The sequence below is a fragment of the Eurosta solidaginis genome, chromosome X (assembly GCF_040869045.1).
Source record: "Eurosta solidaginis isolate ZX-2024a chromosome X, ASM4086904v1, whole genome shotgun sequence".
In the NCBI taxonomy this organism is placed as follows: domain Eukaryota; kingdom Metazoa; phylum Arthropoda; class Insecta; order Diptera; family Tephritidae; genus Eurosta; species Eurosta solidaginis.
In genome coordinates this window covers 132,667,239-132,694,461 of record NC_090324.1, presented here as the reverse complement: position 1 = coordinate 132,694,461, position 27,223 = coordinate 132,667,239, and the positions used below count along the sequence as shown (strand labels likewise).

The window sequence follows — 27,223 nt, the reverse complement described above, 5'->3', positions numbered from 1 at the left end:
TGGGGATTTTTATGGTTGTTTAAATATTCTAGCTGATAAGTGTTATTTTCAAGAGGTCTTCTGTCAGCAAGTTGGCCTTTGTTATTGTCATCAAAACGCCTTGCAAAATGTGTAGCGTTCGTGATTCGCGTCTAGCTCCTGAGCAAGTGCCAAAGCAGACGGTAAGTCAGTTGGCCGTGAAGAAAATAATATGTCACAAGGAGGTTTTCTCAATCCAGAAATGAAAACGCGTAACGCATCCGTTCTGTATTTTTCATTTATTGAATTCGCTAGGGGGCTTTCGTAGGTCATTATTGTTTTATTGGTTAGCAGAGTGAGCTTTCTCTCCACTTCGTCATAGAATTTTAAAATCGTCAGACTCCCTTGCCTTAAAGTACTAAGTTCTTGTTCGATAAGATAAACGGGTCTTTTATCAGCATAGGTAAAGTCTAGCCTAGCTATTATGGCTTTGAAATTTAATACAGTATTAAAGGAAGCTAGGGCTGTGTCTGCAGGGCCCCTAATTTTGTTCCTAATTATTGCGACCGCTTGATACTGCTTTGCACTTCCGTCATACCTCTCATATAGTTTGTAGGCTATGTGCGCCGCTTGCCTCCATGAAACATAATGCTCTTGTTTGCCGTCAAACTCGGGCAACGATTTGACAAGGTCAAGTGTTTCGTCGCAATGGACATTTCCTACAATTGTCACCTCTTCAAAGGGTTCTACGTTTTCGGTCAGCGTAGTAGCAAACTTCTTAGTCAAGTCGTATAATTTTTTTTCAAAATCTTCTTTCTGTGATTTTAGTGCAGCTGATACCGCTGCCGTAACAATAGCCGTCAGCTCGGTAGTGTCCATACTAATTTCGTTTTTGTCTTTTAAAACTAATTTGTCAAAAAGGTGGGCTAGTTCAGAGTCGCACATAAACTTCAAGTACAAAACTCAGTTTTAAAGGTTTGTTACATAAGCGAATACGTATTAGTTTAATGGGAAAAAATTTAGAAAATATTTAAAAAAGAAAAATCAGGAAAAAATTCAATAACGTATTGAAATAGAGTTATGATTTTCTAACTATTTAAATGTTTCTTAAAAAATACTGAGCATATCACTTACATGCTGTTATTTTGATATGATTAATATGGTAGTCAATATAAACGTGGTTTCTCAAGAACCGTTGCTAGGTAGCCGTAATTAGTTTGCCCTTCAGATGTCATCCAAGGTAGTCTCATTTAATTTCGGCTTAGTTTACTGTACTTCACCGTTATATGTAAATTGCCATAACACAAAGATGTAATAACATAAAGCTCCGGTGTTTTAACCTTATTGTTATTTTAATGCGGCTTCTCAAGAACCGCTGCTATATAGCTGTAGTTGGTATACCCTTGAAACGTTAACCAAGGTTGCTCAATTTAAGTAAATTTTTTCCTTCAATACTATGGATTGCAGTAGCACAAATGCAATACATTTCCGTTGTTTCAATTTTGTTTTTGCTTCAATATTCAATTTAATATACGTGGTGACTTCCTAAACACAGTTGGTTGATCATTTTTTGTAGTAATTTTTTTCCAATGTCACCAAAGGTCGAAAGTTAATATCTTCTTTTAGAATTTGTTGCAATCAGTCCAATTAATTATTTGTGGACAGCTTTTTTCCACCATGAGTATCAATTTCAAAGTTTTAAAACTTCTCGAGTTTCACGTTTGGGCGCCAATTAAAGTATTTTATTTAATTTTTTAAATAGTTTTATTTATTAATTCAGACAGGGTCTACTGATACTAATACTACATATATCGTAGCGCACGACCTTCACATTCAAATTGCAACCAAAATCTGATCAGAAAGAATTCCAATAAGAATTGGCCTACCGCTTACTTGCTCTCTGCTGTAACAAGAAACTGGTTTTCGCTATGAAACAAACATTATACAAAAATACTGAGGTTACCGCTAGCTTACTCTATTCTACCATGCATTATACTCTCCCAGAAGTCAACGTTGTTCACCGCAAACATTATACTCTATTCGGTGAACATTATTATCATAATGAGAAAGAATTCCAATAAGAAATGGCCGTTATCATACAAACAGATAGCTCTCCCAGCAATAACCCACTCTTACATTGCAAGAGATGGCTATGCCGTTAAGTATTGTACTAGTGATGTTAAATTGTGCATCACTTAATCTTACATTGCAAGTGATGATGATGACGCAGTGTTATACTCGTGACGTCAAACTGTGCATCACTTATTCTTACATTGCAAGTGATGTTGATGTCGCGAAGTGTTCTACTCGTGATGTTAAAGAGTGCATCAGAAAGCAGATCGAACTACATGGGTGGTCATTGTGACTTAACTTACATGGGGCAAATATACAAAATTTTCGCCAAAAATTGGCAATCGTCAAAAAGCGTAGAAAAAGAATTGTTTTTTTTTTTTTGTTAAATTTTTGTACCAAATTTGTGTTTCTTTTCATTTACTTTTAAATAAAACCTGGTTTAAAAAAAATTAAAAAAATTTTTCTACACTTTTTGACGATTGCCAGTTTTTGTCGGAAATTTCGTATATTTGCCCCATGTACAAACATCAATAACTTTCAATGCGTGAATATTCCAAGATGAGACAATTGATGGTATACCACTGTGGTGTAGAGAAAAAATTAAAAAACGGGTAGTGATAAAAGTAAAATTGTAGCTGTGCCCACAAAAAAACATGCTCCTGAAAAATATTTAGGGTAGAGCGAGGAGGATTTTACATAAATAAAATAGAATTTTTGTTATTTTCGACAAGTTTATCATATTATTAAAATATTTACATTGGTTTCTGTTCCTTAGATATTTAAGTTCAAAATCGTTTATAATCGAAACACGAACACTTAATATTTTTATTGGTATAAAGCAAAATAGAGAAAATGACAAATGCGTCAAATCATCCCACTTTTAAGGAGGATTTGTCACTGGCTTAGGAGGATTTCACAATAGGCAGGAGGATTTATTATGTTACTCATTCCAAAGAAGATTCAAAGACTTGTTTTTTGTTTTGTTAGACATTTATTTCATTTATTATTTTAGTTCATTTGTTTACATAAGTATTAAAAAAAAGTACATGAAGACAATGCAACTAAATTTTAGCGGACGTCAAGACCTGAGAAATTCACTTTAAATTGTATCTTTCCTTTTCGTGTAGAGGTCCCAGGCAATTGTATAGGATCTGGAAGTTTGGCTACCAAATCGGTTGGTAGTGCTAATTTGATATCTTCAACTACAGGTTCGCAAAAAGTAGATGTATTGTTTTGTCTTCTAAAATATTTGATTGTGTACGGCAAATGTACAACGAGTGACGAAGAAACAAGTAGCTTAACGACAATAATAGATGAATTACAAAAACAGTTTAAAGTGCAAGACAGAGCTATGAGCAAAATAAAAAGCTCACAGCAGCATATGAGTGATAGTTTCGACTCACTCAAAGCTGAGATAAGCAGACTTGCTGAAGAAAACAAACAAATAAAAAAAGAACTAAATGAATTAAAAACAAAGAACGCAAATATGAAAACTAGTGTCAAAAAAATGGAAAGAGACATACTGACAATTAAACAGCAGGAAAACAAAAACAATCTAATGATAACAAACTTGCCAAAAATTGCAAAAGAAAACTTCAAAGATGTCATCGCCAGTATTGGACAACAAGTAAATGCGGATGTAAATAAGAACGAAATAGTCGATATTTACCAAAAAGAAAATAACAAAACATTTCCAATTGTTGTTAAATTAAGTAATGGCAATTTTAAAAGAAAATGTATGGAGTTCAGGAAGCTTGGAAATAATATCGATGTCAGTAAATTTATCCCCAACACTAACATGATGGGTAAAAATGTAAATTTCTATCACTTGTTGGAGAAAGAGCTAAGTGAACTGATGAAGAAAACAAAACAAGAAGCAAAAAATAAGAAGTACCAATACGTATGGATGAGAGATGCCAGAATTTTAGTGAGAAAGGAGGAAAATTTAGCAATTATAGAAATAGATTCTTTGGAAGATTTAAAAAAGTTGAAATAGAAAAATCCAAAACTTTTTATTTTTACATAGTGAGCTAATATATATTATTATCTATGGATTGTTTTGATAATCAAATACCTAAAAAAAACGTTCAATATAAATGCAATGAGCTAAATTGTAAAATTGATGAAACTAACCTTAATATTCTTTATTTAAACATACAAAGTATACGAAATAAGCTTCAAGATTTAAAAACTTTGATTGAGGAAAATAAGAAAAAGAAAGGCATTGTTCATGTGGTAGCTTTAACTGAAGTATGGATCTATGAAAATGAAAATAATTATTATAATCTCCCCAATTACAATGCATATTTTGCCAATCGAGAACTAAATAGAGCTGGTGGTTGCATACTTTTTGTACACAAATCTATTAGCTCTTCACAAGTGTCTTGTAAGGAGTTTGACAAAAGTAGTTTTTTAATAGTCAAATTAATCAAACTTGATATTCATCTTGCTTGCGTATATAGAAATTGCTCTTCTGATATTCCGTCGTTTGTAAATGCCTTTGAAGGTCATGTATTGCAAATAAAAAGTTGTATTATTATGGGTGACTTTAACATAAACCTTCTTAATGCTAACAACGATACGATAAATTATCTAAACAGTTTATATAGCAAAGGGTTCTGTTGTCTAAATGAGCTGAGTCAGGAAATGCAAACAAGGAAGGGCAATAGTTCAAGTACCATAATTGACCATATTATAACTGGCAAAGTAAACTACAAATATGTTTTTGCGTTGGAAGATCACCCTATATCTGTTCATAGAATTATACATCTATCTGTAAATTTAAATAAAAATATAAATCAGCCTAGGGGAAGCAATTACATGGATGTATTGGATTATAATGATTTTGAGAGAAACGGTTATATCAATGACATTATACGCAGTAGGACCTTCTCTGATTTTCACGCGTCTTTGTGCTCTAGCATATGTAAATCAACAAAATCTATTAAAAAGTCCAGTGAAAAGTATAATAGTCCGTGGATGAGTAGTGAACTTTTAAATCTAATTGGGAAAAGAAACAGGCTATACAAATTAAAAACTAAGTATAGAAATAATATTTACTTTGAAACGGAATTTAAAAGACTCAAAACTGAGGTCAGAAACTTAACACATTTCCAAAAGAAAAACTACTTTGGGCAAAATATCCAGCAAAACCTTTACTCTGCAAACAGAACTTGGTTTATTCTTAAAGAACTAATTTATGGCAAAATACCTGACAGTGTTACGGAAATCAGCCAGTTATCGTACAAAGGAGAAATTGTAACAGACCCTATAAGAATAGCAGACTGCTTTAACGATTATTTCACGACTGTTATAGATTCTCCCTCAAATATTCAGTACGTTGACGAGCCAGCAACGAATATCAATACACCTTTTACCCTAAGTGAATGTGATCCATTAGAAATCGAGTTAGTCATAAGAAACTTAAACGTAAAATCTGCGAACGGGCCTGATGCATTTCAGCGCGTCTTATGAATAAATTTAGAGAGTATTTTAGCCACACCTTATGACAAATTATTAATGAGTGCTTCCTAAAGAATTGAAAATAGGCGCAGTTGTGCCAGTGCACAAATCTGGAAGTAAAGAAATGTGTGCAAACTACAGAGCTATCACAAAATTAAGCACGATCGACAAGATTTTTGAAAGTGTTTTGCTCAATAGGTTGAAATCCTTTCTCCTTGAAAATAAAACCATTGACAAAAATCAATTTGGTTTCATGGAAAATTCGAACACGCTGTCTGCTTGCATATCGTGTACTGAATATATTTATGAAAACTTAGACAGGAAGAAATATGTAGCATTACTGGCAATCGATCTTTCAAAAGCATTTGACTCGGTAAACTTATATATAATGATTAGAAAACTGGCTGAGTTAGGTTTAAACGATAAGGAACTCAACATCTTTGAAAGTTTTTTCTTAGATAGAGAGCAATATGTTGAGATAAACAACGTTAAAAGTGCGAAAAGGCAGGTAAAGACGGGAGTTCCCCAAGGTTCCAAATTAGCAGCCACATTGTTTCTCATATATATAAACAACGCGCTAAAACTCAATCTTCACGGGACTCCGCAGTTCTATGCGGATGACGGTAGCTTTATGTATGCAGAAGAATCATTCGAAAATTTAATTACAAACATAAAACTAGACTTGGAAAAAATTAGTCAGTGGTTTGACAAAAACATGCTGAAAACTAACCTTTCGAAGACCAATTTTATTGTTTTCAAAAATTACAAACCTCTTCCGGACATTAATGAGTTTTCTGGAATAATGTTTAATAATGTAAAGATTTCTAGAGTAGAAAAGCTAAAGTACTTAGGTATCTGGTTCGACTCCAATTTAAATTGGAGCGAACAAATAAATAACATTAAACTGAAATGTATTCCTTTTAACTTTGCTCTATACAGAAATGGGGGCATCATTCCACGTCAGCAATTGTGTCTCTTATATAATGCATATTTTATGTCCAAGATCAGTTATTTAAATCCAATTTGGAGTCGGTGTGCAGAACATAAAATAAATGAACTTCAGCGTTTGCAAAATAAAGTAATAAAGAATATTCTCTCGCTTCCAATACGAACTTCCACTACAAGTCTGTATGAAAATAGGCTTGATATTAAACAAATATGTATTCTGCAAATACTATTAGTGGTTTTCAAGATCAAAAATAATCTTATAAAGCATAACCTTAAGCTCAATACAATAGATCGTTCAGTATATAGTCTGCGTCAGGTAACGAGTATCAGAACCACGTTCTTTCGAACAGGAAAAAGTGCAAATTCATTACGCAATTATGGTGTGAAACTGTTCAACAAACTACCAGAGTATGTTAAAACATCTCACAACATTATCACTTTTAAACGTGAAATGATTCTGTTGTTACTTCAAAGACACGATTTCAGTATCGACCAATATTCATGATACAATGCATTTAATTAACTGTGCTAAAAAAATCCTTTCTTTCTCTTTTTTCTTTTAATCAAACATTAAAAGAAACCAAAACCTGATATTTTATACTAACTCTACTGTATTTATCAATTTGTGTTGCATTTTTATCTTTTATTATACTCAGTTGAGCAGAGCTCACAGAGTATATTAAGTTTGATTGGATAACGGTTGGTTGTACATATATAAAGGAATCGAGATAGATATAGACTTCCATATATCAAAATAATCAGGATCGAAAAAAAATTTGATTGAGCCATGTCCGTCCGTCCGTCCGTCCGTCCGTTAACACGATAACTTGAGTAAATTTTGAGGTATCTTGATGAAATTCGGTATGTAGGTTCCTGAGCACTCATCTCAGATCGCTATTTAAAATGAACGATATCGGACTATAACCACGCCCACTTTTTCAATATCGAAAATTTCGAAAAACCGAAAAATTGCGATAATTCATTACAAAAGACAGATAAAGCGACGAAACTTGGTAGATGAGTTGAACTTATGACGCAAAATAGAAAACTAGTAAAATTTTGGACAATGGGCGTGGCACCGCCCACTTTTAAAAGAAGGTAATTTAAAACTTTTGCAAGCTGTAATTTGGCAGTCGTTGAAGATATCATGATGAAATTTGGCAGGAACGTTACTCCTATTACTATATGTACGCTTAATAAAAATTTGCAAAATCGGAGGAGGACCACGCCCACTTTAAAAAAAAAAAATTTTTAAGTAAAATTTTAACAAAAAATTTAATATCTTTACAGTATATAAGTAAATTATGTCAACATTCAACTCCAGTAATGATATAGTGCAACAAAATACAAAAATAAAAGAAAATTTCAAAATGGGCGTGGCTCCGCCCTTTTTCATTTAATTTGTCTAGGATACTTTTAACGCCATAAGTCGAACAAAAATTAACCAATCCTTTTGAAATTTGGTAGGGCATAGATTTTATGACGTTAACTCTTTTCTGTGAAAATGAGCGAAATCGGTTGATGCCACGCCCAGTTTTTATACACAGTCGTCCGTCTGTCCTTCCGCATGGCCGTTAACTCGATAACCTGAGCAAAAATCGACATATCTTTAATGAACTTAGTTCACGTGCTTACTTGAACTCACTTTATCTTGGTATGAAAAATGAACGAAATCCGCCTATGACCACGCCCACTTTTTCGATATCGAAAATTACGAAAAATGAAAAAAATTCCATAATTCTATACCAAATACGAAAAAGGGGTGAAACATGGTAAGGTAATTGGACTATTTTATTGAAGCGAAATATAACTTTAGAAAAAACTTTATAAAATGGTTGTGACACCTACCATATTACGTACAAGAAAATGAAAAATTTCTGCAGGGCGAAATAAAAAACCCTTAAAATCTTGGCAGGTATTACATATATAAATAAATTAGCGGTATCCAACAGATGATGTTCTGGGTCACCCTGGTCCACATTTTGGTCGATATCTGGAAAACGCCATCACAAATACAACTACCACCACTCCCTTTTAAAATACTCATTAACTCCTTTCGTTTGATACCCATATTGCACAAACGAATTCTAGAGTCACCCCTGGCCCACCTTTATGGCGATATCTCGAAACGGCGTCCACCTATGGAACTAAGGATTACTCCCTTTTAAAATACTTATTAACACCTTTCTTTTGATACCCATATTGTACAAACAAATTCTAGAGTCACCCCTGGTCCACCTTTATGGCGATATTTCGAAAATGCGACCACCTATACAACAACCACCACTCCCTTTTAAAACCCTCATTAATACCTTTAATTTGATACCGATATCGTACAAACACATTCTAGAGTCACCCCTGGCCCACCTTTATGACGATATTTCGAAACGGCGTCCACCTATAGAACTAAGGCCCACTCCCTTTTAAAATACTCATTAACACCTTTCATTTGATACCCATATCGTACAAACATATTCTAAAGTCACCCCTGGTCCACCTTTATTGCGATATCTCGAAAAGGCGAACACCTATAGAACGAAGGCCCACTCCCTTTTAAAAATACTAATTAACACGTTTCATTTGATGCCCATATCGTACTAACAAAGTCTAGAGTCACCCCTGGCCCACCTTTATGAAGATATCTCGAAACGGCGTCCACCTATGGAACTAAGGATTACTCCCTTTTAAAATACTTATTAACACCTTTCTTTTGATACCCATATTGTACAAACAAATTCTAGAGTCACCCCTGGTCCACCTTTATGGCGATATTTCGAAAATGCGACCACCTATACAACAACCACCACTCCCTTTTAAAACCCTCATTAATACCTTTAATTTGATACCCATATCGTACAAACACATTCTAGAGTCACCACTGGTCCACCTTTATGGCGATATTTCGAAACGGCGTCCACCAATAGAATTAAGGCCCACTCCCTTTTAAAATACTCATTAACACCTTTCGTTTGATGCCCATATTGTACAAACAAATTCTAGGGTCACCCATGGTCCACCTTTATGGCGATATCTCGAAACGGCGTCCACCTATGGGACTAAGGATTACTCCATTTTAAAATACTTATTAACACCTTTCTTTTGATACCCATATCGTACAAACGCATTCTAGAGTCACCCCTGGTCCACCTTTATGGCGATATTTCGAAACGGCGTCCACCAATAGAATTAAGGCCCACTCCCTTTTAAAATACTCATTAACACCTTTCGTTTGATGCCCATATTGTACAAACAAATTCTAGGGTCACCCATGGTCCACCTTTATGGCGATATCTCGAAACGGCGTCCACCTATGGGACTAAGGATTACTCCCTTTTAAAATACTTACTAGCACCTTTCTTTTGATACCCATATCGTACAAACACATTCTAGAGTCACCCCTGGTCCACCTTTATGACGATATTTCGAAAATGCGACCACCTATACAACAACCACCACTCCCTTTTAAAACCCTCATTAATACCTTTAATTTGATACCCATATCATACAAACACATTCTAGAGTCACCCCTGGTCCACCTTTATGGCGATATTTCGAAACGGCGTCCACCAATAGAATTAAGGCCCACTCCCTTTTAAAATACTCATTAACACCTTTCGTTTGATGCCCATATTGTACAAACAAATTCTAGGGTCACCCATGGTCCACCTTTATGGCGATATCTCGAAACGGCGTCCACCTATGGGACTAAGGATTACTCCCTTTTAAAATACTTATTAACACCTTTCTTTTGATACCCATATCGTACAAACACATTCTAGAGTCACCCCTGGTCCACCTTTATGACGATATTTCGAAAATGCGACCACCTATACAACAACCACCACTCCCTTTTAAAACCCTCATTAATACCTTTAATTTGATACCCATATCGTACAAACACATTCTAGAGTCACCCCTGGTCCACCTTTATGGCGATATTTCGAAACGGCGCCCACCAATAGAATTAAGGCCCACTCCCTTTTAAAATACTCATTAACACCTTTCGTTTGATGCCCATATTGTACAAACAAATTCTAGGGTCACCCATGCTCCACCTTTATGGCGATATCTCGAAACGGCGTCTACCTATGGGACTAAGGATTACTCCCTTTTAAAATACTTATTAACACCTTTCTTTTGATACCCATATCGTACAAACACATTCTAGAGTCACCCCTGGTCCACCTTTATGGCGATATTTCGAAACGGCGTCCACCAATAGAATTAAGGCCCACTCCCTTTTAAAATACTCATTAACACCTTTCGGTTGATGCCCATATTGTACAAACAAATTCTAGGGTCACCCCTGGTCCACCTTTATGGCGATATCTCGAAACGGCGTCCACCTATGGGACTAAGGATTACTCTCTTTTAAAATACTCATTAACACCTTTCATTTGATACCCATATCGTACAAACGCATTCTAGAGTCACCCCTGGTCCACCTTTATGGCGATATCTCGAAACGGCATCCACCTATGGGACTAAGGATTACTCCCTTTTAAAATACTCATTAACACCTTTCATTTGATATCCATATCGTACAAACGCATTCTAGAGTCACCCCTGGTCCACCTTTATGGCGATATCTCGAAAAGGCGACCACCTATACAGCTACCACCACTCCCTTTTAAAACCCTCATTAATACCTTTAATTTGATACCCATATCGTACAAACACATTCTAGAGTCAACCCTGGTCCACCTTTATGGCGATATTTAGAAACGGCATCCACCTATAGAACTAAGGCCCACTCCCTTTTAAAATACTCATTAACACCATTCGTTTGATGCCCATATTGTCCAAACAAATTCTAGGGTCACCCCTGTTCCACCTTTGTGGCGATATCTCGAAACGGCGTCCACCTATGGAACTAAAGATTACTCCCTTTTAAAATACTCATTAACACCTTTAATTTGATACCCATATCGTACAAACGCATTCTATAGTCAACCCTGATCCACCTTTATGGCTATATCCCTAAATGGCATCCACCTATAGAACTATGGCCCACTCCCTCATAAAATACTCTTTAATGCCTTTCATTTGATACACATGTCATACAAACACATTCCAGGGTTTCCCTCGGTTCATTTTCCTACATGGTTATTTTCCCTTATGTTGTCACCATAGCTCTCAACTGAGTATGTAATGTTCGGTTACACCCGAACTTAACCTTCCTTACTTGTTTTTATTTTTATTTTTTTTCTCTACATATAATTGAATAGCAACTGCATGACGGTATGCGTAGAATTGTTAATTATCTGAGCTAAATTCTCACACAAAAATTTATTTTTTTTTGAGAATGCATATGTATTATTGTATACGTATATCCAATGAATAAAGAAAAAAAAAAAAAAAATTACTCGCCCTTGCAACAGCTATTACCAATCCAACATAATAGAAACTCTTATCATTTCCAAATTTAATGAGAACATAATCATCGCAAACGGGCTCCACATTCTCGATAAATTTTATTTTTTCCAATTCTTCACTCATGGACTCATCGCTTTCCGGCCATATCAACGAATTGCCGGAGTCTCTGACGCTATAGTTATCACTGTCATTACTGGAAGAATCAAATAGTACACGTTTAACGATTTTTGATTTTTTAATTTTTTCCGCTTCTTGTTTTTTGGCCTTTTGGAATGAAAGATCTATTAATCGATTCTTTTACGGGTTTTCAGTGTAAATTCTTGATTTTCCTGCCGGACGACCTTTGAACTTTTTTCGGCGTTTTAGTTTTGGCAGCGGTCGAATGTTTTCTGGTGTGCTATGAAGCATAATCATTCTTCCCACAGTCCCATGGGCTAACTTCAGCTGTGTCAGCATAATTATTCTTCCCACGTTTGATTGGCCACCTGCAGCTGCGCTAGCATAACTATTGTAAGCAGCATAATTTCAACCCAACACCCGCTTCAAGGGCAAGTGCATTTCATCATATCGCGCAATGACAATATTGCGCAACGTTATAAAATCTATGGGAACCAATTTAGTACCTATGCACATTGCAGCGGAGTCAGCATATTTCTATTTCACAATGTTGTGGGACTTTTGCATTGCACATGCCAGCCAAGTAAGACACCTGCGGGAAGTCAAGGCCAGACTCACACCCAGACGTCGCATATATCTAGCTACAGAATGTAGCTGCACAAAATGTTATAAAAGGAAGCAGCAGTCTACGCAGAGGGCAGTTGCGTCGGGGCTTTCATACTAACCGCTATCATACTTAGTTTAAGAATACTGAATAATGTGTCAAATCTTAAATCTAATAAAGTTTCTTTTCTTATTTAATGACCAGGGCAAGTTGGCCCTTTAATTTTTTTAGTGTAACGATCACAGATCCTTTAAGTTACATATATACATATATCATCTGATTTTCCTATTGTTGTGGGAGAGATCATCCTACAGCGCATTGTTGTTGCCTTTAACTTAAGTTCCGATACACATGTGCGCAGTGGTCAGTGTCCGCTTTAAAATTCATCCTAGTACTATTAGGGGTGTTCGCTATATGAAGCATTTCCAAAGTAAATCTTTTATTATAATTTCTCTCCTCCTGTAAAATAGTTACATTATCGAAGTCTGGATAATGGCCCGTTTCTTTACAATGGGCTGACAAGGCCGTCTTATTTTCTGAATATTTGTTTCTTAACTTAATATTAGATCTGTGAGCGGAAATCCTTGTCTTGAGTTTTAATTTTGTTGTCCCCACATATACCTTGTCGCATACGTGGGACCCATCACCATTACACGGAATTCTATAAACAACGTCGGATTTCTCATGCTTTGGTATTTTATCTTTTGTACTGCTGTAGACCTTTCTAAGAGTGTGATTATATGTCGATGCTATTTGGTATTTTTCCCGATTGTAAAGATTTGAGTATTTTATTCGGTTCGTTACGCCCGGCACATATGCTACTGATTTATAAATTTTATCTCCCGAAGTTTGTCTAATTTTATCATTGTTCAACCTGATCACGGAATTTCTGAGCAATTTGTTGATTATCTTTATGGGGAATTCAACACTTCTCAGAGTTTCTTTGACAATTTCGATATTCTTCTTGTGAAAAATCTTGTCACTTATTGAGAGAACTCTTCTTATGAAGTTACTCGCCGTGTTTATAATAGTTCTATTTTCGTGTTTTGAGCTAAAGTTTATGAGTCAACCTGATGCGGTCGACTTTTTATACCAGTCAATAAGCAGCTTGTTATTCTTCCTTATAACAAGTGTATCCAAGAATGGTATTATTCCATCCTTTTCTAATTCTATTGTGAATTTTATCGATTTGTTGCAGCTATTAAGATTCTTAAGCATATTTTCCACCTCCTCTGTTTCAACAACCGCAAACAAGTCATCCACGTACTTAGTTAGTAAGCGGGGTTTGTTGGTGGATTCCATTACGAATTTGGATAATAGTTCCTCCATTACTATATCCGCTACGACAGGTGCTGCTGGCGATCCCATGGGCATCCCTGAACGCTGTTCATATATTTTATCATTGTATTTGCAATATCGGTTCTCTTTAATGCAAAACTTGATAATTGTTATAAATAGTTCCTTTGGTATACGTGTATGTTCTTTTATATCATTCCACTTAGAGGAAATTATCTCCAAGGCCAATTCTACTGTAATGCTCGGAAATAAAGATACCACATCAAAAGACACTAAAGTCTCATCATCATGAATAAATGTATCTTTTATTTTGTTCCTAAACTCAATTGAGTCTTTAGCGTTATACTTGGAGGTGTTTGTTATATTCTTAAGTATGTTTACTACATATTTGCATAAATTGTATGACGGCGAGTTTATGGACGAGCAAATCGGTCGGATTTTTGGCAAACCATATATTCGTGGAGGGTTTGCACTTTTGCAGACCAGATGATTATTTTCCCTTAAATCAATTATATTCAGAGTGAACATTTTTTGGACTAACTTGTTATTCTTTTCTTGGAGTTTGCTAGTAGGATCACGCTTCAAAACTCTATAGGTTGAAATATTATTAACTATTGTTTGCATTTTCCTGTGGTATTCAGATTTATCCATCGCTACTGTTAGGGTAGAGCGAGGAGAATTTGACATAAAATTTAATTTTTGTTATTTTCTACAAAAGCTTATCATATTATTAAAATATTTACATTGGTTACTGTTCCTTAGATATTTAAGTTCAAAATCATTTATAATCGAAACACGAACACTTAATGTTTTTATTGGTGTAAAGCGAAATAGAGAAAATGACAAATGCGTCAAATCATCCCACTTTTAAGGAGGATTTGTCACTGTCTTAGGAGGATTTCACAATATGCAGAAGGATTTATCATGTTACTAATTCCAAAGAAACTTCAAAGATTTATTTTTTATTTTGTTTAGACATTTATTTCATTTATTATTTTAGTTCATTTGTTTACATGAGTATTAAAAAAAGGTACATGAAGACAATGCAAATAAAATTTTAGCGGACGTCAAGACCTGAAAAATTCACTTTAAATTGTATATTTCTTTTCGTGTAGAGGTCCCAGGCAATTGTATAGGATCTGGAAGTTTGGCTACCAAATCGGTTGGTAGTGCTAATTTGATATCTTCAACTACAGGTTCGCAAAAAGTAGATGTATTGTTTTGCCTTCTAAAATATTAGATTGTGTACGGCAAATTATTCGCCCTTGCAACAACTATTACCAATCCAACATAATAGAAATTCCTATCATTTCCAAATTTATTGAGGAAATAATCATCGCAAACGGCCTCCAAATTCTCGGTAAATTTAATTTTTTTCCAATTCTTCACTCATGGACTCATCGCTTTCCTGCCATATCAACGAATTGTCGGAGTCTCTGACGCTATAGTTATCACTGTCATTACTGGAAGAATCAAGTAGTACACGTTTTATGATCTTGGCTTTTTTAATTTTTTCTGCTACTTGTTTTTTGGTCTTTTGCAATGAGAGATCTATTAATCGAGTTTTTTCCGCGGTTGCAGTGTAAATTCTTGATTTTCCTGCCGGACGACCTTTGAACTTTTTTCGGGGTTTTAGTTTTGGCAGCGGTCGAATGTTTTCTGGTGTGCTATGAAGCGTTTTATCCACTGAAGTGGTTAACACATTAGGACTTAAAGGAATCTCAGCCAAGCTGGTTTCAGTCGGAAAGTTTGGAGAGCAAATCGGTCCATCGTTATGTTCTTTGTTCCCTTCAAATTCTTCGACTTCACAAAACTCGCTTTCATCAAATATATTGGAATTGAAAGGGTAAATTCCTGTAGACGAAAATACTTTTGTAATGTTCTCTGGGGAAAATGCTCTGAGAAAAGGGGTAGATGACAGCGACAGAATATCGCATATTGTGATTCCTTGTGTTTTTTCTGGGTTATTTACAATGTAATTGTTAAATGAGGCCTTGCATTGTTTCATAAATGGCCCAAATGCCCCTACATCTAATGGCTGCAATCGGTGAGACGTATGCGGTGGAAAAGAGAGTAAAACAATCCCGTTATTGCGGCAGAATAAACTAGCTTCAAGTGAGCAGTGAGACGCATGATTGTCCAGAAGAAGAAGAATGAGATTTTCTTTGGAACATTTCGTAAATTTCTAAAATGTTTCAAAACATCAAGGAAAATTACTGCATTCATCCAACCACTTCTGCAAAAAGTCCAACGGATCCCGACAATGCCCCTTTCATGAATAAAGGGTTCGCTCGTTTGCGGGGGCATACATATACCGGAGGCACATGATTTCCTGCTGCATTGACAATGGCAACCATTGTTACTAGAGTTCCTCTCTCTCCTGAAGCAGTTTGTGAAACAGTTCTCTTGCCTTTTTCAGCAATGATCTGAAATTTTTTAATTAAGTCCAAATATCCTTTTAAAAAAATATGCGAACTTACTTTAACAGATTCCATTACTGTTGTGATACCAGTCTCGTCGAGGTTGTATATATCTTCAGGCTTAAACGAGTGTTTTAAGAGAAGACTTTCAAATTTTCCGAAGAAGTCTAAGAATACAGGTTTGGTAAAAGCTCAAAGGCGAGCTAAACTTATATTTTCCTGTTTGCGTAAACTAATAGTTGGATTTCGTCTCATAAAACCCGATAACCAAACTCTTCCTGCAGCTTGATGCTTATCCCAAGTATATGGGTATCTTATATTGTTCCTTTTTACATATTCGTAAACAAATCGTTTTGCCATATCAAAAGTTAATCCGTGATGCATATTTGAGCAGCTTTTAAAGTAGTCAGCCAACTCTCCTTCCTCAAAATTTGATAGGACTTGCCCTACAGAATATTTAGTGCTAGCCTTGCCTTGTAACTCGTTAGGTACCAGGTTTTCAGAAAGAAGCTTGAGCCGATAAATTATGGTTGTCCTGTTTACATTATATTTTCGAGAAGCACTCGTTGGCGTTTCAATTTTATTTTTTATGTCGTGTAGCGCTTGCTGAAGACCATCTTCATTAATAACCCTCTCGGGATGTTTCCTTTTGTATATATTAGGCATATTACCATAAATATTATAACAATAAAAGCACAGCAACAAAATAAAAAACTATAACAGAGCAATAGGAAGATAAAAGGAGGATTTGACAATTTGATAAATCCCTTTACTGGGCAAATGTAAAATCCTCCTTTAACGATCAATAAGTATTTCTTGTCAAACTTACCGAATATGTTTAATATTATTACACAACTGATCTTTGAATTAGTTTTGTATGAAAAATAACATTTTAAATCTCAGAGAGTTAAAATAATACCAATTCACTGTAACGATGGACGCAGAGGAAGTAAACAAGCAAAATCAGCAACAAAACGCCACAAAATCGAAAAACACGTGCGGCACGAAGCAGACCAGAAAAATTACTGATATATTCATGTATATTGCTCAATAGTGAACAGGTGTAAAATATGGATTTTGATATTCTGGGTATCTATCAAGGTTTTCGTTATATTTGAAAATGAAATCCTCCTTTTGTCAAATCATCCTCGCTCTACCCTACGCAACCAAGTGCTTCCACTTTTCTGCCTCTACCTTCAAAACTGAAAGGGGCACATCGAATTTGAAGCCCCAGGTATTTTTAGTCCCTGATAGGCCATTATCGTGCATAATCCAAATTTCAATGCTCAGTTGCCTCAAAAATCTATAAGCAAAAACTGTCAATATTGAAAATGACAAAGAAAAAGTATCACTACTTTGATTGATGATAGTTTTGAGTATTGGAGGGGCACATTAATTTTGTTCATACTTTTAGAATCTCCGTCTCAAAAACAACATTCAGTTTAAATTCCATAGCGTTTCAGCGATGCCTCAAAATTTTATCGAAAAAATTAAAAAAAAAAAAAATCAAAGGTATCGCTTGAAAAAGTGTAAAAATCGACGTTTTTTACGTTTCGAAGTTCTGCAAAAACTTACTATCAACTTTCTTGATTTTTAAAATCATCTGATCCGAGAGTCAAAAGGTCAAATTTAATGTCCTTGTACTTTTTTCTGGCCTTAAGTGTTTTGCCCGTGTGTAAAACCCGAGTATCCAAAAAAGTAAAAGTTTTTGGGATTTGCCCATATCTTTTTTCATAGTAGGGCAATATGATCACTTAACACACGTTCTCAGATTTTTTAGTACAAAGAAATAATTATCACAGCATTTTAAGACGGAGCCAGACATTGCTAAATTGACAAATAAACGATTGAATAAGCAGGCCTGAATCGTGATAAAAAATAAATAAAAACAAATATATACTTGGGGCGATTTATCTCAGAAAATATTTAGGCTGACTTCTATTTCAGTTTGCATCTTGCCCTTTTTTAATTATTCCTACAAATATACGGGACGGGGCTTTAATTTTTTATGCCGACTCCGAACGGAACCTGGAAGGCAGATGAATTTTCACTGAGAAGGTTTTTAATGGCAGAAACTTTTCGAAGTGTTTGCCAAACCACTGTCGAGGGCGACCCCGCTTTTTTTTAATTGAATGAACTTTTTTCTTAAATTTTGATGTTGCTTTTGCGCGGGTCTTGAACCTAGCACCCACGGTGTGGTAGGCGGAGTACGCTATCACTACACAACGGCGCCGCCTGAGTCTTGAACCAGCAAAAGCAATAAGTTAAGCTTAAATTCAGGTTAAATAATTATAAGATGAAAATAACAAGTGTTCACTTTGTTTTGGGAAAACCCTCATTTTTTATTGATCTTTAATGAGAAAGTTTATGTTTCAAGAAAAATTTACGCTTATTGTGAACCCGAAAAAACCTGTTGTAAAGGATATCTTATTATTCCGTTTTTTCGGGTCGTGTTTTGAAACATTATAAATGTGTCAATTAGGCTAATTCACGACTATTTTTTTTAGTTATCTTAGCTGAAAAATACTAAAAGTTTATCCACATTTAAGCAACTCTCCACATTATTCATAAAGTACCCTCGACTTTCAAAGAATTTCTGCTGCATTAACCGAATTTCGGACCAGAGGAAGAAAGGTTCCATCAACTACTAAGAGCTGCCCAAAGAACTATAGGTTGACTTAGTTTTACATATTTTTTTTCTTTATGTAGAATTATGTAGTATAAGCCAGAGCGTGCCACAATTCCCAAAATAATGGAGATTTCCTGGAGTGAATGCATTACTGCAGCCAAATAGTAACACATTAACGCGATATATGAACTGAAATTCGCGAAGGCCTATATACATAATTTTTTTGTGAAATTTTAAAAATATTGGTCTTTCTTTTGTTTTTTTCAAAAGGAATTTTTGTCCAGAAAAAAGATGTGGTGTGGCAACCGTGATCATGAAATAGTGACCAAGGCTGCCAAATTTCAGCGAAAGGTACGCAATTATTTCTTCAAATACCAGAATGGTACATTTTTTCTGCTGATTTTACCCACAGCGAAACAAATGGAATTTGGAAGTGAATATATAGCTAAACTATTCATTTCATAAAATATTTCAACCGAAGTATTATAAATTGCAGATCTTGGGAGGGGGGGGGGGGGGGGCGATTAGGACGATCTTATAGATTATACATACATAAAGGCTAAAATTTTAAAATTTTATATGTAATTAAAGCAAACTTTTATAATTTTCATAAGTTCCCGATCAGAACGTGCTCAAAATAATGTCAAATCAGTGCGCTCTAAAATATTAGCAGATTAATAATGGTTTGCACATTTTCATCCTTCATTTGGTGGCAGCAATAATCACTTGGCCATAACAAAATCTGTAAAACGGCAAATTCGGCAAACATTTCGCAATATTGTGTAGGCAATATCAAAATTTAGCATCTGCAGATTGAATTGATACAGTTTAAGCACAGCCAAATTTTGCGCCCACGTCGTAGGTTTTACTTTTGGCTTCATCTTCCACATATGCTCCCAAAGTCTTTAAATGGTCGGGATTGTACCGTGCAATGCAGCCCAACCTCTCTTTTATGGTTTGGCTCTGGCCATTCCCCATTTTTTACCATATGTGACCTCTTGTTTAATTTTTAGTCGTATTCAATTGCAAAAATGAATAACTTCTGTAGCGCTTTGCAAAACAATTCGCTAGTTGAACAACAATAAACCAAAATATTACGTACGGCAAACAGGCGCGTTCATACGTAATAATCTTGTAATGTTTCTCGCTTTCATAAGTTGGTATAGTTGCACCTGTATACCTGAAAATAGAGAGAGAAATTAATTAACAAAAAAATAACCAAATCTACACTTATACTCACCACCGCGTGCTTTTATATCAATGATTTTTTTTGCCATTCAGGGAGTGAAAAAGTGTAGCAAATTTCAAAATTTCTACACTTCACTTCTGACAGTCAGCAGCCAAGCATTGCAATAGAGACGTTAGGCCTCATGCGCTAACCATTTCGCACACTACATGTCGCATGTCGCGTAATACCTATCTCTTATCAATCATTCATTTGGTCGAGATTTGAAATACTTAATTCTACGTATTTCAACATTACCGACAATACACGTCGAATATAATGTAGAATGGTGAAAACTACTGCAACTGCACAAGCAATTTTTTTTATACCCTTTCAGCCAAGTTGCGAACCGTTCCGTTCCGTGTGGTGGCAGGCCACTAAAATACACCACAAGTTATGTAGCACCAGATTCAGCGACATCGACCGACAAAATTTTAATCATCTAATACCTAATATCTAATCTAATCTAATCTAATATATATTATAAATGGCAAAGTTTGGATGTTTGGATGTTTGTCCAGACGTTTGTCTTTGTGACTCAATCACGCAAGAACGGCTGGACGGATTTGTATGAAATTTGGCATGCATATAGCCAATAGTCTAGAAGGATCTACTAGCTATATATTTTTCAAAAGGGGCGTGGTCTCCGCCCCCTAGGAACAGTTATAATTTAATTATTATATTTTTTTGTCTTTGCGACTGAATCACGCCAGAACGGCTTCACGGATTTTGATGAAATTTGGGACAGAGATAATAGGCTACTGGCGAAATTTTTTTCGAACATGGAAAGGGGGTCCCACGACCCCTTCGAATAATTACTTTTTAAAGATTTTTACACATTATAACTTTACGTATACTGACCTTCACCAATATTACAAACTCAATGGGTGAAATAAGTCGAGGGCTTACAAAGTGAGCAGTGATACCCCCCTCCTTTCCCCTCTCGAGCAAAATCTACAAATTGTTATAACTCAATGTAAATTTTGTCCTAAAGTCAATAATTTTTGGTATCTGGCTCATACAGATCGAGATCTAAACAATTTTGGAAAAACGATCAGTGGTACTCTCCTCCTACCGCCATCCGCCCTCCTTCAATTGTTTTTATTAGCACGCTTTTATTAGCTTTACCTGTATGTTTCTTTGTAACTCTTCATTCGCTCCAACACCCCTGTTGCCTTATTAACATGGTTTTATAAATATCTTCACCCTATTTGTAATCCCGTTTGGGTCATATCGAGACCCTTCCGGGATCATTTCTGGATGGTTTTCGGGATCCGTCCGCGATCCCGCCGGGGTCATTTCTGGACTTTTTCGGGACTATTCCGGGATTATTTTGGGACCCTTCCGGGATCATTTGTGTATAGTTTTCGGGATCCGTTCGGGATTCCGTCGGGATTATTTTGGGACATTTTCGGGACTATTCCGGGATCATTTCGGTACTATTTCGCGTTCATTTGGGGACCCTTCCGGCATCATTTCCGGATGGTTTTCGGGATCCGTCCGGGATCCTGTCGGGGTCATTTCGGAACTTTTTCTCGACTAAGACGGGATCATTTGGGGACCCTTTCGGCATCATTTCTGGATGGTTTTCGGGATCCGTCCGGGACCCGTCGGGGTCATTTCTGGACTTTTTCTCGAATGATACGGGATCATTTGAGGACCCTTTCGGCATCATTTCGGGGCCCTTTCTCGACTAATACGGGATCATTTGGGGGCCCTTTCGGCATCATTTCTCGATGGTTTTCGGGATCCGTCCGGGATCCCGTAGGGGTCATTTCGGGACTTTTTCTCGACTAATACGGGATCATTTGGGGACCTTTTCGGCATCATTTCTGTATGGTTTTCGGGATCCGTTCGGGATCCCTTCAGGATCATTTTGGGACTTTTTCTCGACTAATACGGGTTAATTTGAGGTACCTTCTGGCATCATTTCTAGATGGTTTTCGGAATCCATCAGAGATACCGTCGGGGTCATTTCTGGACTTTTTCTCGACTAATACGGGATCATTTGGGGTAGCTTCCGGCATCATTGCTAGATGGCTTTCGGGATCCGTCCGGGATCCAATCAGGGTCATTTCGGGACTATTTCGGGATCATTAGTGGTACCTTCCAGCTTCATTTCTAGATGGTTTTCGGGATTTGTCCGGGATCCCGTCAGGGTCATTTCGGGACTATTTCGGTATCATTTGGGGTACCTTCCGGCTTCATTTCTAAATTGTTTTCTAGATCCTTCCGGGATCCCGTCGTGGTAATTTCTTGCCTTTTTCTCGACTAATACAGGATCATTTAGGGTAGCTTCCGTCATCATTGCTAGATGGTTTTCGGGATCCGTCCGGGATCCCGTCTTGGCCATTTCGGGACTTTTTCTCGACTTATACGGGATAATTTGGGGACCCTTTCGGCATCATATCGGGATGCTTTTCGGGATCCGTCCGGGAACCCGTCGGGGTCATTTCGGGACTTTTTCTCGACTAATACGGGATCATTTGGGGACGATTTCGGCATCATTTCTGGATGGTTTTCGGGATCCGTCCGGGATCCCGTCGGGGTCATTTCGGGACTTTTTCTCGACTAATACGGGATCATTTGGAGACGCTTTAGGCATCATTTCTGGATGGCTTTCGGGATCCGTCTGGGATTCCGTCGGGGTCATTTCGGGACTATTTCGGGATCATTTGGGGTACCTTCCGGCATCATTTCTAGATGGTTTTCGGGATCCGTCCGGGATCCCGTCGGGGTCATTTCGGGACTTTTTCTCGACTAATACGGGATCATTTGGGGATGCTTTAGGCATCATTTCTGGATGGCTTTCGGGATCCGTCTTGGATTCCGTCGGGGTCATTTCGGGACTATTTCGGGATCATTTGGGGTACCTTCCGGCATCATTTATAGATGGTTTTCGGGATCCGTCCGGGATCCCGTCAGGGTCATTTCGGTACTATTTCGGGATCATTTGAGATACCTTCCAGCACCATTTCTAGATGGTTTACAGGCTCCTTTCGGGATCCCGTCAGGTTCATTTCGGAACTATTTCGGGATCCTTTAGGGTACCTTCCGGCATCATTTCTATATGGTTTTGAGGATCCGTCCGGGATCCCGTCGGGGTATTTTCGGGATCATTTGCGTACCTTTGAGAGATAAATTCCTGATGGTTTCCGGGATAACTACGGGGCCTTTCGGGGTTATTTTGGGTCCCCTTCGTAATCATTTCTGGATGGTTTTCGGGATCCGTCCGGGATCCCGTCAGGGTCATTTCAGGACTATTAGGGGATCATTCGAAGACCGTTCCGGCATCATTTCTGAATAGTTTTCGAGATTCGTCCGAGATCGCGACGGGGTCATTTCGAGATCATTTGGGGCACCTAGCGGCATCATTTCTGGATGGTTTTCGGTATCCGTCCGGGATCCCGTCGGGGTCATTTCGGGACTTTTTCGGGATCATTAGGGGTCCCTTCCGCCATCATTTGTGCATGGTTTTCGTGATCCGTCCGGGATCCCGTCTGGGTCATTTCGGGACTTTTTCGGAATCATATGGGGTCCCTTTTGGCATCATTTCTGGATGGTTTTCGGGATCCTTCCGGGATCCCGTCGGGGTCATTTCGGAACTAATTCGGGATCATTTGGGGTACCTTCTGGCATCATTTCTAGATGGTTTTCGGGATCCGTCCGCGATAGCGTCGGGGTCGTTTCGTGGATTTTTCTGGATAATTTCGGGATCATTTGGGGATCCTATCAGGTTATCAGCTCATTTAGTTCTTTTTTTACTCAATTACAAAAATAAAATGTATTAGACAGAAACATCTTTTTAAACAGATAACTTGATCAGCAGGCTAACGTGAATATCCCATATATTTAACTTTCTCCTTGCGGACGGGGCCGCGGGCAGAGGCTAGTATATATTATAAATGGCAAAGTTTGGATGTGAAGATGTTTGGATGTTTGTCCAGACGTTTGTCTTTGTGACTCAATCACGCAAGAACGGCTGGACGGATTTGGATGAAATTTGGCACACATATAGCCAATAGTCTAGAAGGATCTACTAGCTATATTTTTTTGAAAAGGGGGGAGGTCCCCGCCCCCTATGAACAGTTATAATTTAATTATTGTATTTTTTCGTATATGTGACTGAATCACGCCAGAACGGCTTCACGGATTTTGATGAAATTTGGAACAAACAAAACTCTACTGGCACAATTTCTTTCGAATATGGAAAGGGGGGGGGGGGCGGAGGTCCCACGACCCCTTCGAATAATTACTTTTAAATAATTTTTACACAGTATAACTTAACGTATACTGACCTTCACCAATATTACAAACTCAATGGGTCAAATAAGTCGAGGGCTTACAAAGCGAGCGGTGACACCCTGCGCCGCCCCCCTCCCTTTCTCCTCCTCAGGTGAAAAATCTATAAATTGTTATAACTCAATATAAATTTTCTCCTAAATCAATAGTTTTTGATATCTGGCACATACAGATCGAGATCTAAACAATTTTGGAAAAACGAGCAGCGGTACTTCTCCTCCCGCCATCCGCCCTCCATCAATTGCTTTTATTAGCACGCTTTATCTCGACGGGGTCATTTCGGGATCACTTCTGCATGGTTTCCGGGGTTCGTCCGAGATACCTACCGTCGGGGTCATTTCGGGACTTTTTCTCGACTAATACGGGATAATTTGGGGACCCTTCCAGCATCATTTCTGGATGGATTTCGGTATCCGTCGGGGATCCCGTCTTGGTCAATTCGGGACTTTTTCTCTACTAATACGGGATTATTTGGGGACCCTTTCGACATCGTTACTGAATGGTTTTCGGGATCCGTCCGGGATCCGCGCGGTATAATTTCGGGACTCTTAGGGGATCATTTGAGGACCTCTCTGGCATAATTTCTGCATAGTTTCCTGGGTCCGTCGAAGCTCTCGAGGGGTAATTTCGGGACTATTTCCGGATCATTTGGGGTAGCTACAGGGATCACATCTGTATGGTTGTTGGTACCCGTCCGGGATCCCGTCGCGATCATTTCAGGACTTTTTCGGGATCATTTGGGTTCCCTTCCGGCATTATTTTTGTATGGTTTTCGGGATCCGTCCGGGGTCATTTTGGGACTTTTTCGGGATCATTTGAGTTCCCTTCCGGCATCATTTTTGGATGGTTTTAGGGATCCGTCCGGGATCCTGTGAGGGTAATTTCGGGACTATTAGGGGATCATTCGAGGACCTTTCCGGCATCCTATCTGGATGGTTTTCGGTATCCGTGCGGGATCCCGTCGGGGTCATTTCGGGACTTTTCGGGATCATTTGAAGTCCCTTCCGGCATCATTTCTGGATGGCTTTCGGTATCCGTCCGGGATCCCTTCGGGGTAATTTCGGGACTTTTTCGGGATTTTTTGGGGTCCCTTCCTTCATCTTTTCTGAATGGTTTTCGGGATACCGTCGGGGTCATTTCGGGACTATTAGGCGATCATCTGGGGACATTTACGGCATCATTTCTGAATCATTTGGGGACCCTTTCGGCATTATTTCTGGATGGTTTTCGGAATCCGTCCGGGATCCCGTCAGGGTCATTTCGGGATTGTTAGGGGGATTATTTGGGGACCTTTCCGGCATCATTTCTGGATAGTTTTCGGGATCTGTACGGGAACCCATCGGGGTAATTTCGGAACTTTTTCGGGACTATTTCGGGATCATTTGGGAACCCTTTAGGGGTCATTTCATGACTTTTTCTGTATTATTTCGGGATCATTTGGGGACCCTTCCGGCACCATTTCTTGATGGTTTGCCGGGTCCATCAGGGTCATTTCGGGACAATTTTGGGATCATTTGGGGACCCTTCCGAGGTCATTTCTGGATACGTCCGTGATGCCGTAGGAGTCGTTTCGAGATATTTTTGTTACTTTTTCGGGATAGTTTTGGGACCCTTCCGGGATCATTTCTGTATGGTTTTCGCGATCCGTCGTGGATCCCCTCGGGGTCATTTCGGAACTTTTTCTGGAGTATGTCAGGATAATTTAGGAACCCTTCTTGGATATTTTCTGGATGGTTTTTGAGATCCGTCCGGGAGCCCGTCAGGGTCATTTCGGAACTTTTCCGGGACTATTTCGGGATCATTTTGTACCCTTCACGGATTGTTTCTGTGTGGTTCTCTGGATAAGTCTAGAATTGTGTCGTCGTCATTTTGGGTTTTTGGGACTATTCCGGGAACTTTTGGAGACCCTTCCGCGGCATTTCTGGACGGTTTTCGGGATCAGTCCGCGATATCGTCGGGGTCATTTCGCGGCTTTTTTCTGGATAATTTCGTGATCATTTGGGGATCCTATCAGGTTATCAGCACATTTACATCTTTTTTTACTAAATTACAAAAATAAAATACATTAGACAAAAATAATTTTTAAACAGATAAGTTGATAAGCAGGCTAACGTGAATAGCCCATATATTTCATTTTCTCCTTGCGGACGGGGCCGGGGGTAAAGGCTAGTTTAAAAAAAAATAAAATAAAATTCTAAAGCACCAGTTACATTGAATGCATGGGTGCTAAAATCAGTTTAGCCTTTTTCCCCTTGTTGCTTTTTATTTTCGCTATTTTGGTTGTTTTGAATATCAAAATTTTCATTCTGTTGAAAATATTTATCAAAATAAAATATACATTTAGGCGTATCTAAACAAAAGTTTTCGTAAAGGTATAATAGTGGTTTCCACCACCACAAGCAAAACATATCATTACCTCTGCAGAACAACCTAATAAGATTATTCCTTCCACATAAGTCTTTTATCAGTCGCTGTTTTCTCTTTGACGAAGGCAGATGTGTGTTTTTCTTTTCCTGAGCCTGAGCAAAACTAACAACAGTGAAACGAAAAAATTTCAACCAAATTGAAGACGAAATGTCTTCAAGTAAATTGAGCAAGCTTTTGGACACTAATAAACCAAGTGTGAGTGATAAAAATGATAACAGAAGAAACTATTGGACGCCCTTACAGGCTCTTGAAAATCAAGAAGATAATATGGAGTACAATGAAAGTGCTATAAACGATAAACCAACAAAAGTAGTGCTTCCGCCTATCAAGGTTTTAGTACAAGACAGTGTCTTTCTAAAGAATCTTTTGTTACAAAATGATATATC

General features: G+C 37.7%; 1 protein-coding gene and 1 pseudogene across 7 annotated transcripts in view; both read right to left on the bottom strand.

The window, feature by feature from the left end:
• Window positions 1-19,861, bottom strand: part of LOC137234543 (eukaryotic translation initiation factor 3 subunit K-like) — a 28,015-nt pseudogene extending 8,154 nt beyond the window's left edge.
• The window catches only part of LOC137235415 (potassium voltage-gated channel protein Shal-like), a 1,011,987-nt gene that overhangs the window by 932,891 nt on the left and 51,873 nt on the right, over window positions 1-27,223 (bottom strand). The window lies entirely within an intron of this gene.